General features: G+C 45.8%; 1 protein-coding gene across 4 annotated transcripts in view; it reads left to right on the top strand.

Annotated features, from left to right (window-relative positions):
• Nucleotides 1–1,242: 1,242 nt before the first annotated feature.
• The window catches only part of TTBK2 (tau tubulin kinase 2), a 174,163-nt gene continuing 161,458 nt past the window's right edge, over nucleotides 1,243–13,947 (top strand). For 3 of the 4 annotated variants that reach the window (XM_075927247.1, XM_075927244.1, XM_075927245.1), the window contains exon 1: nucleotides 1,680–2,034. The gene's annotated coding sequence lies outside the window, so the exon portion shown is untranslated. Of the gene's footprint in view, nucleotides 1,643–1,679; nucleotides 2,035–13,947 lie in introns of those variants that run through there. The other variant, XM_025190893.2, reaches the window with a different exon arrangement.

Here is a 13,947-nt window from a genome sequence, read left to right as displayed (position 1 = left end):
AGCGCCCTTCCCCCCACGGTCATGGGGCCCTGCACGGCCCGGCGCCTGCGCCAGCAGTGCTAGCTGGGCCAGGCTGGGCAGCGCATGTGCCGTGCGCCCTGGGGGCGGGCCCCAGACTGCATGCCAGTGGCTGTGGTGTGCATGCGCCATGCGCCCTGGGAGCAGGCCTGCACATGCGCCGTGTGCCCGGGGATAGTACTGCGCACCCGGGCACAGGGTGCCAAAAGGGCTTGGGCTGCCCCTGCCTGCAGGAGTGGGGTTTTGGGTGAAAGGGCCTGGGGGTGGGGAGCGCATGGGAAGTCTCTCAATCCCTATGCCTCCTCTTTAACCCTCCGCCCGCAAAGGGGTGCCAGTTGAGCAGTAGCTGGTGGTTGACTCTAAGCACCATGTGTCCCTTGTACGATGGGAGGAGATTTTGCATGCTCCTCCACCCCCAAGCCAATCAGGAAGTCTCCTACTGCCCTGCCCCCATCCTGCAAGGGGTGCACAGTACTTAGAGTCAACCACCAGGGTTGACTAAGTGCTGCATGCCCCTGGCAGGGATGGAGACTTCACGCTCTTCCCTGTCCCAGGTCCTGATTGGCGTGGGGGTGGGGGAGCGGCAGAGTGTCCGCCAGCTGGATCAGCCTGTGTGCCAGATTTAACTCATGGAGGCCCTTTTACCCACCCCTGATCTAGTTGTTGCTTGGTCTGGCCATGCGGGCAGGCGATCTCTCAAGGTCCCTTCCAGTCCTGGTATTCTATGAAATGTGCAAAAAGATGATGCAGCAGCAGAAGTCCTATTAAAGTGCTTGAATATAATTTATGCTATTATTAATCATGTCACTTATCAATAATATTAAGTTGTATATTTTCAGTCATGCAAATGGGTATTCTTATAGGGGCCGTGGGTGGACTACTTGTTCTGAATTTTGATGCCCATGGGTTTGAAAAGGTTACTGACCCCTGCTGGCCATAGACAAAAGGAGCAAACCTCCAGCGGCAGGGGAGAGGGAGAACAAAGTACATGTAACAGCTGTCAATCGTGCCTCTGGGACCCTACCGTCCCCTCAGTGCTTGCTCCTAGCACAGACTCCACTGCGGAGCATCCACAGGCGCTGCGAGCGGAGAGTTATAAACTCCGTTTCGCCGGCCGGAATGTGCGGGCTGGCGCTGGAGCGCTGCTGAGGGTGGAGCTGGCGATGCAGTGGGGCGCAGTTACCCTGCTCTTGTTTTGCGGCTGCAGAGGCGAGATGCTCCAAATGCAGCAGGCGCTCGAACGGGGCGGCGGCGGGCGCAGCACGTGACGCGGGAACGGAGCAGAGCGGGCAGCCTTGGTAAGTTACAGTCAGTTCGGAACCGCGGCTTCTGCCCCTGGGCTCTATCCATCTTCGGTCGCCTCCCGCACCAGCTCGGGAGAAGACACGCCCCCTGACCACCCGCCTCTTTCCCAGTTGCAGCTGGAAAACTACACTACCCAGCATGCATTTCTGCCACAGGCATGCGTACAAGCCATTGTGACTCTGTTAACTGGTAACCTCTGCTCTCAAGCAAACCTGAAGACAGCGGCATTTCGAAGCTGCGCCCTCCTTTCATCATCAGTGACAATCCTGCCAGCCAATCCTCGGGGAGAATCTCAGCTGCCGTCAAATCACCGTCCAGAGTGAGTGCAGGTGGGCAGTGCTCACAGACAGCAGGCTAGTTGGCGCTTGGAGGAGGAGGAGGGGGGCAAGAGAGTCTGTTGCGACGGTAGAGGCTGAGCGCAGCCGGCTCCTGCGGGGACTGCAGCAGGCATGGGAGCGGCGGCAGAGAAGGGGTTAACCCTGCTGGGGCGGGACGCGGGCCCCGCAACACCCCGCTAAACACTCCTCTCCCCTCGGCACCGGTCACCCCGCCCGGCCGTCACCATAGAGACCGCGCGCGATGGGCAGGCTGCTGAGGCAGGGCCCTCGGCTCTAGCCCCGACCACAGCTGGGGGGCCGCAGGGGCGCGCTCTCCGCAGGCCTTCACCCGGCCCCCCGCCGGGCAGCCGCCGCCGGCGCGGCCACGTTCCAGGTGAGAGTCGCCCGCAGGGCTGGAGCTGGGCTCCGCAGGGCTGGAGCTGCCCCCCGCCGCCTTGCGCCTTGCGGCCGCTGTTGTTGATTGCGGGCTCTTTGTCTGCGCGCGGGCCGCGGGGTGCCGGGGCGGCTGGACCTGTCAGCGCCTTGTTGGCGGCCCATCCTTTGGCGGATGGTGACAGGGGCCGCGAAGCAAGTGGGACCGTTCGCGATGACGGGTCGCTCCGGAGCTGGGAGCGAAGTGTGATGAGCGCGTGTGTGCCCGCTAACGGGGAGTAGCCGGCGATGAGCGCTGAGGGCAGGGGAGGAACCTTCAGGGCTACAGCAAGACAAGATCCTGTTGCTGTATCATTCCCTGTTGGTTTCAGGCTGATTATCAGTGACGGGAAGGATCTTGTGGCATAAAAGCGCTTCAGGTCATTCCGATGAAAGGTGCTGTTACATAGTAAGACTGTAATTGAAATCTCAGAGGCGGTATTGTGGTGATGGCATAGATGGGGTTTGCTGTGCGCAGAAGCTTTGGTATGCTATGGGACACTCACAAAGAGATTCCTGTCACAGCACAGGTTGTGTAGGTTGGATGGGGGAGAATAGTTACTCCTTTATTTGATTTAACGTCATCGGGTGTACTGGAATCCAGCATCATTACTGTCCACCTTGGTTCTATTACTCTGAAGTTAAATGTATAGTCACATGACTATGCTTTTATAGTTTCTCTTACTAGAAAAGAATACACAGTATTTTTAGCAGATATTTGTCAGTTGGCATGTCTGTGGTTAACCGGTGGCCCAGCCAGTCTGGAGCAGTCCGCTGCCTGATGCTGGTGGGGGAACTGCTCCAGCCTGGCCCAGACAGCCCTTCACCAGCAAAGGACCAGAAATCCAGCTGGAGGAGCCTGTCTACTCTGGGTGAATGGGGGAGCGCCAGCCTGTTGGAGGCAGGCCTGGCCTGACTGGAGCAGCCCAACACGCTGCGGATGGGTGGTGGCCTGGCCTCCTTGAAGCAGCCAGTTAAGTGGTTAACTAGTTAAACATAACCAGTTAACTGATTAAACGGGTTTTTACATCCCTAGATGAAACAGCCAAGTTTATAATACTTTTTGTCTGTTTCCTTATACAAGCATTCTATGTTCATGTGTGTATATAATATACATGTATGGGGAAGGATGGATGGAGAATCTGTCTGGCATCTGTCACTAGAGAAAACAGCAGTTGTATGGATATATGAATACAAATATGAGAGATGCCTACATAGGCTATAGCTGAATAGATGTACTCTGTGCAGTTATACCAAGCAAACTAAGTATTTAGTATAGTAAGGGCCTTTTTAAAAAATATGCTTTTTGTCTATTGCTGGTAGTATTTAAAAGTATAAGAAAATATATTAGTTAGGAATTTATAGAAGAGGGTTGAAAGGTGTGTTATAAGTTCCATGCACTTCTGTTATCACAAGAGAGCAAAAGCAGTGAGAGGACAAAGATTAGTATGGAGTTTTTAACCTTGAGTGTGTATGCTTTGACAAGAGGAAATCCTCTTTGTTGTGAACGGTGATGGATTTACGAAGTCTGATAAATTACTGTGTGAGAATTGGAAAAACAAAAGAAATAGCATGCTTATAACTTAACCTTTTCTATATAATACATGGTATTTATAGAGAAGGTATTTATGATGAAGGTGAAATGGAATGTGTGAACGGGTTTATATTCTTATGCAGGCAATATAAATGGAGAAACAGGATTTAAATTTAACAAACTGCATTTATTTTAAATGAAAAAAACTTAAGTATATAGATACATACGTTACTATATACATTTTTTAGTATTAAGAAATCAGGTACTACAAAAACCTCAGAATGGAGATGTTGAAACTGAGCTGTGAAGATGCAGTATCAGAATAATAATTTAAAACTAGCAAGATTTATTGATTATAGGGTGGTGAATGTAAAGAACAATGTACTATTGCATGTTGTCGTCTAGTTTAATACCTCTTAAATATAGTTAACATTGGAATGAATGAATTCTGTGTTACAAATCTGTCAAAAATAAATCCTCTGTAGGCAATGCTGTCTTTGTTGGGCTGTATCTGGGTGTGTATTAATTCATATTTGCTACAATACTTGAGAGAACAGTTAGCAAGATGTTAAAGGTGATATGATATGATCCTGCAGATTTTTGTGTCTCCTGATATCGAGACTCAGCTGTGACTGTGGGACAAATGTATTCATTAATCTGTGTAGCTCTCAATACAGAATCTTTTCAGTTCTTGACAATGACCTCTCGGATTATATAGGGAAATTCCCTAGTAATGTATTTAAGAATTAGTTCTTTGGTTACACAAAGTTAATGTCTTTTTCTAAAGGTAGTTTTGATAATATTAGTTTGATTTCTAAAGGATGAACAAAATTTGTGATGTGTATAAAAGAGTGACTGTACTTATTGCTAAATTTGCTAATGCTTTTTATTTGGCAGTCAAAGTAACTTTTGGCACAGTATGTCTAATTATTCTGCTTACGATGGAAATGTATTATTAGCCTTCTTCAGAAAATATCTTCATTTTTATTTGCTTTAGATCTGCTACTGTGTGCTTGGTAGCCACTGTGTCTTTAACCTCTTTGTGGTATTTTAGAAGCACTAGGGGATTAGGCAGAGAAATTCAGACTGAGAATGGAAGCCCATGAGACATTAATCAGGTCTTGTAGAATCCATATAGTACTGCATGTTGCATTTTCTGATAAACTGTAACACTGCAGTTTTCAGGCCAGATAAGGTTATATGTATACTAAAATAAAATTTGGATTGTTTCTAAAAAGAAAACATTTTTCCTTATCCATGACCGTATTTTAACTTTTATAGCAAGAAAATTAGAGAAAGCCAGTACGGCCAATTCTTTTTGTATTTGGAATGTTCAGTCAAAAAATTCATTTTATCTCATGTTAAATTAGGACTTGATCCTATAGTAAGAATACATCAACAGATTTCAAGCTGATTATGTTGCCATGCCCCCATATTTTTTTATGGAAATGTGTATTTGAATATGCATAACTCAGACATTTTGCAATACAGGTCATGTAGCCTATCATTCAAGAGCCTGTAATCCCCTGAATGTGTACTTTCTGTGCATGTATGTATCTTGTATGTGAAATTAGAAATATTAAGATAGAACCTGTTTTATTAGTCTAGGTAGTCTAGTAAAAGCCATTAGTGATACTTAATGGCAGGGCGATCAAGTCAACAACCTGTGAATGTCTTTGTCTTTCCTGTGAGCCCAAAAGTGGGTGGTCCTACAAATCCATGTGACTATGCCACCTGATTTTGGACTCCATCTTGAATCTGGCATTTTTCCATGGGGACAGGAGTACTAAACAAAGGGTTCCTGGTCGGGAAAAGACTGTTTAAAGAATGGAAAACAGTGTTCCCTTAAGATTTTCCATCCATGAGCGGAGTGACACCAATATTGAAGTCATGTATGCTTGTTTGGATGTGTGTCACCATGGCACTCAGGTTATATATTTATTTATTTATTTATTTAATGTTATAGAAGAAAGAATATTAAAACAAGGGATAATTAAGATGCATGAATTTAAATATTTATTTAATGTGAAGTAAAATAAAAAGAAAATTAATACTGCAAAATTGTCAGTATCCAAGTTCCTCAGTTTATAGCCCTTTTCCAGACCCTCACCCTGCTGGACTAGATGATCTTCCTTCCAGTCCTATGATTCTGTGGTTGCTGTCAGAATTCAAAACAACAAAAGGATGTTGGAGGATTTGTTACCAAAATCAGAAGTATGAGATCCAGCAGAAAAGTCTGAACTGCACCATATCTCAACTTTTTTTAGGATACCATGGTGCATGAGTGCAGGAATGAAAGATGTATCCAAGCTCCCTTTGAGCCTTCTGTATTTTCCATCTAGCCAGAAGCAAGTTCAGTTGCTGTTGTATGTTAGATTAGCCTCAAGACTGCTTTAAGTCTGCACAGCCTACGGTTCCATAGAACTCACAGGAGGCCAAAAATAACCACACACTGTGCAGCACTACTTTAATTTTCCTCTAGAATGCCCCTATCTCAGGAGCTTTGAAGGGGCACCACAGAGTCATTTCATTGGCTCTAAGCAAGAGAGAGAGTCCCCTACTTATACAGGGGGTAAGACCCAAGTAGGGAAGTGAAATCACTTTCCTTTAGGGTACGTTTGGTTACTGGAGTGCAAAATGGCCACACTGCATAATGCTGCACAAATAGCATGGACACCCACTAGCACAGTCAGGTGGAATCTCGGCCAGGGTGCTCCTTTCCCCTTTCTGTAGTGGTGCTGGGAGCTTCTGGCATGCTGCTGCAGGAGTCAGAATTGCTCTTCTCCCCCTGCCCTGGTTATCCTCTCTCCCAACCAGCATCTGAGCCCTTTTGTTGCTGTTTATATAGGGCGGTAGAGCAGCAGCAGGACAGACAGTAGGCAACACTCTGCGGGCTAAGGATGTTAAATTGCATTTAATCAGCTGATTGAATAGTTGATGGAATTTCTGTCAACTACTCGATTAGTTGATAAGGGGGGAAATTGCAGAGCTGCAGTGGAGTTAGCACCTGGCTCTGTGAGCTAACCCTGCTACAGCTCTGCCTTTTAAATGCAGCTGCCAGGCTCTTACTACATTTAAAAGGCAGAGGCACAGCGGGGGACCAGGCTGAGATGGTGCTGGGGGAACCAGCTTTTGGTGAAGGGTGAAAGTTAGGGCCAGGGTCATGTGGTAGCTTCCTAGTTACTCCTGGGGTGGGGCAGCTGCCTGCTACAAGGGTCCGCCCCAGAGTAGCCTAACAGCCACTGCACAGCTCTGCTGAAAAGGTGGGTGGGACTAAAATTCTTGGTGCACACCTGTGCACGTGCACCCCTTACAGAGAACTTAGATGGAAAGCTATCAGTCTACAGCTGGCCTATGAAGTGGCCTTTCCACCCTAAGAGGCTACATAATTGCTACCTGGAGGGGAGGAACCACTGTGCATCTCTCTCTTTCATTGATAAAAGGGGTAACTTCTAAGCTTTCTCGGTGTAAATGTTTTATACAGAATAAGATGGATTTATTTGGGGCTTTGGTCCTCTTTTGTAGGGTGTTCCTGGGTGAGATCAGCGGCCTTATAGCCAGTCCTCCTAGAGCTCAGCTAATTCGGTGTCTGTGTTGCTTTGCAAGGGGATGGTAACCCCAACTCTGGGCCTTGGATGGGGAAGACCAGAGCTTCTGGCCCAGCAGGTCTGGGTGGAGGAAGTCCCAGAGGGCAGGAACTCAGGCATCACTGGCTTGATCAGCACACCAGTTAACAACTGTAAGGGGACCTCTGCCACTTAATCCATCACACTATCCAATGAAAATGATCTTGTCAACTATTGCGGTAACCTTGACTATCTGACCCTGAATAAAGTTATTAAAGACCTGGTAACAAACTAACTTAAGTAGCACCTCTCTAATGCTTTGGCTTGTATCTGACAGACTTCAGACCAGTTTATGATATGAGGATGGAATTGAAGGACATCTCTTTATTCTCATAGAGGACCAACTTAATTGTTTGTACTAGATGCATGTTTCTTCAATATCATTAATCTTATGTTACTGTTGATTTGACTTGGAGACTTATCGGGAATGGGGTGAGTTGAACAGAGTTCCTAACTGGAATTGCTAATGTGTTCCTCCATCGTATTCTAAACTCATTGCAGATGGTAGGGGCCAGTGAGGATAGAAACAAATTGATATATTTTGGCCAAGTGGCTACAACTTTATTGGACCTGGATATCTCCTAAAAGCAGCGCAGCAGAGGAATGGTAAAATAGAAATCCATGGGAGCACATACATGCCCCGATACCTAGCCTGTGTCCTCTACTATGTGGTGATAATAGAAACAGTTTCCAATGACTTAAGAGATCCTATTATTTGTTACCTGTGGTAAGGGTCAATGGATCTCTGATCAGTGTTTGGGAAGAAGCATGCAAAACATACTTATGGTTGTGAAATGTTCAGGGCTTCAGACTGTGTTGCTGTTGCTAGATCTCTTGCGTACCAGGTCCTTGGCTACTCCTTCCTTGATTTTCTGAAGCAACTGCCAAAATCTTGTCTCACTGGCAAAAGGAAAAGGAGCAGTGTTGTTAGCAATACTCATTATAGTGATATCCCCAAGAGTATGCTATAATAGCCATCTTCCTTGTTTGTAAGCCTGCAATAATTGACCTTTAGAAAAGTTTACTTGTAGTGCTATAATTTGGAACTGAGTAAGCCGCAGGCTTGTGGCTGTGCGGGTGCAGGAATTTGGGCTGGGGTGCATGAGGGGCTCAGGGCAGGGAGGCTGGGAGTATGATAGGCTCAGGACACAGATTTGCAGTGTGTGGATGCTGCAGGAGTGTTGTGGCAGAAGACTGGGGATGTGGGTGTGCAGCAGTTTGGGGATGTGAGAGGCTCAGGACGGGGGATTCCAGTGTAAGATAGGCTCAGGTTTGGGGTCTGGGAGGGGTCCAGGAGTGTTACGATGCTGCAGCCAGATGGGGGCTTGTTGGCAAGGCTTCATTTTTAAATAAAATATTATGTCAAACACAAAATGTTTCAGCATTGTCTTTATTTATGAGAGGGGCAGGGAACCTGTTTTGAGTCAGGGTTTGCTGACCCACAGAAAAGTCAGTCAGGGCCACACAAGTGAGATGCAAAAAAACAACCATTCCACCCCCCGCGCCTCACTAATGTGGCTCCAACTGTGCTGATGGGGGAAGGGGACAGGGTGCTGGTATGTGCTGGGGCAGGGTACTCGTGGGGGGTGGGTCTGGCCAGGAGGAGGGGACAGCTGGGGCCAGTACCTGGGGATCCCTGGTCTCAGGAAGCACACTGACTGCTCTTCCCCTCCCCTCCTCCAGGCACTACCCTCCGCTCTAACCCAATCTCCCCACCCCTTCCCCAGTGCCAGGAACTGGCCCCCCTCTATACCAATCCCCCTCCTCCCCCCGCCCTAACCTAATTCTTGGGTCCTGGAGGTGGAGCCACCACTACAGCCACACGGATCTCCCTCCAGGCACTGGGGCACGTGCACTGAACGGCCAGCCTTGAGACATGCTGGCTAGGACGCCGTGCGCAACCCCTCCCCGAACCCAATCCCCCTTCCTCCCCTCCCCTAGAGCCAGCCCCCTCAACCCCCCGCTCTAACCTAATTCTCAGGTCCTGCTGCCGACGCTACAGTCGCGCGTTTCCCTCCAGGTGCTGGGGCGCATGTCCTGAGCGGCCAGTGCACTGAGTGCATCCTTCCCGTTCCCCTCTCCTACCCTCCTCTCTCCCAGAGCAAGACCCCTCCCCTCCCTGCTCTAACCCAATCCCCCTCCTCCACTAAACTTATGCCCAGGTGCTGGAGCTTCTGCTGGCGCTGCCGCTGCACCCAGAGCTGCTACCACTGCCTGCGCTCAGCAGCCGGCTGCTAGCACATGCAGGCTGGGACGCTGTGTGCGACCTGGCCTGCAAGTGCAGGGTATGACGTAGTGCACTGGGAGATGTGAGCAGAATGGCACAGTCCGTGAGCATGCATGTGGCTCACAGCGGCCTGGCCGTGAGAGCGGCTGACCTGAGCGGTTCCGGGTTCCGTCCCAGTTCTGTCAGGACCCTCGTTTTTTTTCTTTGTGACTTGCGAGCCGCGGGTTGGCCACCCCTGCTATAGTTGAATATGTCTGAGTCAATCTGACTGCATGACTCTTCCTCTCAGTTCTGAGTTCAGGTGATACCTCAAGCATCTTTTCAATGAAGATCCTATCACAAATTATATTCTCCCTTGGCTTTGGAAATGCTTCCATCTGATTTTAAAAGAAGTCTGTTGATACTTCACTTATCTCAGGTTTGCAGATCCAGTGCTACTGTTTCTCTAGAAAAATCTAAATTAAAATACTGGAGCAATTCTTTTCTTCAGTTAGAAGATAAAGATTAATGACCGTAGTACGATTTCCAAGTAGTATATATTAACCTGTGCAAGGACTCAGGATCCCCTATGAATTTGGGGGCTCTCCTAATGGTTTTCAGGATGTGGGTACATACCAAAAGCATGTTGTGCTTTCGTTTTTCTCCCTCCAGTGTGTCCACAAATGCACTCAAGTGCATGGATTATCAAGTTGCTTAAATAACTTGACAATCCAGGGTGGGTGGGTGGGTGGAGTTACATTTAGGGTTACCATATTTGAACTTTCAAAAAAGAGGACACTCCTGAGAGGGAGTGTATCTTTAACAGTATCTACCAACTCAGGTTGTATTTATGTAACATATTAATTTATGTTGGCAGATATATACACAACACATTAATACAACCTGAGTTGGTAGATATTGATAAAGATACACTCCCTTTCAGGAGTCTCCTCTTGTTTTGAAAGTTCAAATATGGTAACCCTAGTTACATTATTAAAAATACAATATTTGAAGAATTGTTTAAAAAGTACAGTTATAATACTTAAAAAAAAAAGCCTTTCCCCTGCCATTGGAGTAGCCCCCCCAACCTTTGTAAGTGCTAGGCCCCCCCCTTATCAGTTCTATATCCCAAGGGTGCCAGGTCCATCCATCAGCATGCTGGTGGTGGCTGTCCTAGGTGGGGGAGTTGTTAGCACATTTAATAATTTTTATTTAAAAATGAGTTTGAGTACAATCCTGTAAATGTTAGTTTGTCTACTTCTACGGATTAAATGGTACATTTCTAAACTTTTGAAAACCCTTTTGCTATTATATAGTAAATTAAATTATTTAGCATTGGACTTTTTTCTGTATCAGCATGGAATAATTATCATTAATATGTTACCAGTTTTTTCAACCTTCTAGAGGTAATGTTACAGAGCAGTATCAGATATTTATTTAAGGATATAAGTAAGATGTTTCACTGACATAATGAGTCAGTGCTTATGATGTCACCAAAACACATTTAGTATCTTGTGAACAGTTCTCCCCCCCCCCCCCCCCCGCCCAATATTGTAAAAATTGTTATGGAGCTCATGACTACTTGACTATTCAAGCTATGTTTCCTTCCATTTCTCTTTATGTAAGGTAATTTTTGTATTATGAAAACTTATCTCTTTCGTATTATAAACATTAGTAGTAATAATGGATATTTGAATATGATTGCAACTCTTCATGGTTTTTCTGTGCTACTGCTGCCCATTTTTCTTTGCCTATTTTCAGCTCTTTTCTCAGAGGCTATTTTCTACACTGCCTGTTTTTCTTCAGCTCTCCACATACGGTATTCTTGTTCCTGTTTCAATATCCTTAGCCAACTCCAACTCAATAGCTGCTTCATTGAGGATTATGTCAAGCTGATCTTTCCCCCCCACCCCATTCCTAGGGAAGTTGTAACCATGTCTGCATCCCCCTTATTTTTCTTTGAGGGGTATGGCTGCTTTACATGTTACTTACCTTGTGCCATGAACATAATTCTCATCTGTATGTCTTTTTCTGCTGCAGTTAATATGTCTTCTGTGCACAGGTGCTCAAACTGCATTTTAGTCAGTTTTGCATATGCTTTTTATTTGCTTATTTTGTGGGGCCTTTTGTTCTGTTTCCCTGAAGTAAACAAGCCAAAAACAACCTCCCCCCCCGTCCAAATGTATTACTTATGAATCTTTACCATGTTTATGTCCATATTCTTTGAGTGTGAACTTTGGTTACTGGATAAATTGGGTGCAGGTGCTTGGAAACATTTCAAAGTTAGCTGAGGATTCCTGAATGAATTACTACTATCAGCTCACAGTGGGTGAGAGCCCTGTCTGTGCCCACCAGGCAAAATTCTCTACAGTCACTGGCTTCTGGCAAGGCAGGCATTCTGCTCCCAGATCCATGACCCTGCTTGTTCTCTTCGCAAGCTAGCAATTTACACATTACACTCTGTTAAGGTGGAATCCCCCATTCCTTATCTTCTTGACATCCCCAATGCATACCAGTCTGCAGCCTCTGGAAATAGTGCATCCTAGTTTCACTGGTTTTACCTGAGTTCAATACTCTCCTTAGCATGAGGTGCTTAGACAGGTAAAACCAAATGGAAGTTTATTTAATAGAGCTTGGGATAAAGATTAAAATAAAAGCAAGGATAAGAATTTGAAAACCATAAGATTACAGGTAAAAGAAACAGAATACATTCTGTAGCTCAGGGGTGGCCAACCTGTGGCTCCAGAGCCATGTGTGGCTCTTCAGAAGTTAATATGTGGCTCCTTACATAGGTACCAAATCCAGGGCTGGTGCCAACTTTGCACTGGGCTGGAGGTTGCTCACTGTTCAACCCCCAGCTCTGCTCTAGGTGCTGTCAACCCCCACCCTTTTCCCCCTTGGATCCTGCCACTTCCTACCTTCTCCACTGTGCCTGTCACACTCATGCTTCTCCCTCCAGTGTCTCCCACTGAGAGAGAGCTGATAAGAGTGGGCAGAAGGTGATGGGTGGGGCTGCCTGTGGAAGGGATGTGCTGAGAGTGGTGCTGGGGAGATGATCAGAGCTGGTGACATAGAACTGTTGATCTTTGGCAATGTGCATTAGTAAATTCTGGCTCCTTCTCAGGTTTAGATTGACCACACCTGATATAGCTTATATTATTAAATTATTTTCCTGTCTTATAAAATATTTCTTACCCAGTGGTTAGGTCTTTCAGCACTTGTTAAGTTCTGAAAGATGGCATCCACTTTCATGAGTCACTCTTGCTGGCAGAATCTTTCCTGTGTAATGTATCAGTGCTTGGTTGTTTTTTTCTCTTACATGGTCATAAGCAGTTCTTAGCACCAGAGGGCCCCCTTTTCTGAGACAAAAAACAGGACTGTGTAGCACTTTAAAGACTAACAAGATGGTTTAATAGGTGATGAGTTTTCGTGGGCCAGAATTTTCTTCCACTATTTGATCTGAGGAAGTGGGTCTGGCCCACGAAAGCTCATCACCTATTAAACCATCTTGTTAGTCTTTAAAGTGCTACATAGCCTTGTTTTTTGTTTCAGCTACACCACACTAACACGGCTACATTTTTATCCCTTTTCTGAGAACTCTCCTGGAGTTTTTGTCTTTGAGTGTGCTCAAGACTGCATCTTTTCCAAACAGTAAACACAAACTGGCTCAATTGAAGGATGTCTGTTGTTCTCATGTTTATTGAGTCTGCTGTCAGACTTCACCTTCTCTGGTGATGCGTTTTATTCCCATTAGATTTGGCACATACATAGCCTAAAATACTCAAGAAGCTAACTGAGGAGATATCTGTGCTATTGACTGTTGCCTTAGAAAAGTCATGGAAGACAGGAGAGATTCTAGAAGACTGGGAAAGGACACGTAGGGTATGTCTAAACTACATCCCTTTTCTCGAAAAAGGAATGTAAATTAGACAATTCAAAATTGCAAATGAAGCCAGGATTTAAGTTTCCTGCACTTCATTTGCATACTCACAGCTGCAGTTTTTTTCAAAATGGGGCTTTTCGATAGAAAAACGGCAGTTTAGATGGGGATGTTTTGAAAATAAACCCTTTTTGAGGCATACAGGATCTTTTGAAAAAGGGATTGATTTTCGAAAGATCCCTGTCTAAACTGCTGTTTTTTTGTCAAAGCCCCATTTCGGAAAAAACTGCAACTGCCATTATGCAAATGAAACCCGGGAAACTTAAATCCCAGCTTCATTTGCAATTTTGAAATGTCTAATTTACATCCCTTTTTCGAGACAAGGGATGTAGTCTAGACCCAGTCATATAGTAACCATCTATAAAAAGAGAAATAAGGACAACCCAGGGAATTATAGACCAGTCAGCTTAACTGTTGTATTGGGAAAGATAATGAAGTAAATAATTAAGAAATCCATTTGCAAATATATAAGGTGGTAAGTAACAGCATGGATTTGTCAAGAAAAAATTGTCAAAACAACCTGATAGCTTTCTTTGACAGGGTAACCAGCTTTGGTGATAAGGGGGAGG

Source organism: Pelodiscus sinensis, chromosome 4 (assembly GCF_049634645.1).
Source record: "Pelodiscus sinensis isolate JC-2024 chromosome 4, ASM4963464v1, whole genome shotgun sequence".
NCBI classification, from domain to species: Eukaryota; Metazoa; Chordata; order Testudines; family Trionychidae; genus Pelodiscus; species Pelodiscus sinensis.
The sequence above is the reverse complement of the archived record's forward strand: the minus strand, read 5'-3'. Positions and strand labels throughout refer to the sequence as shown.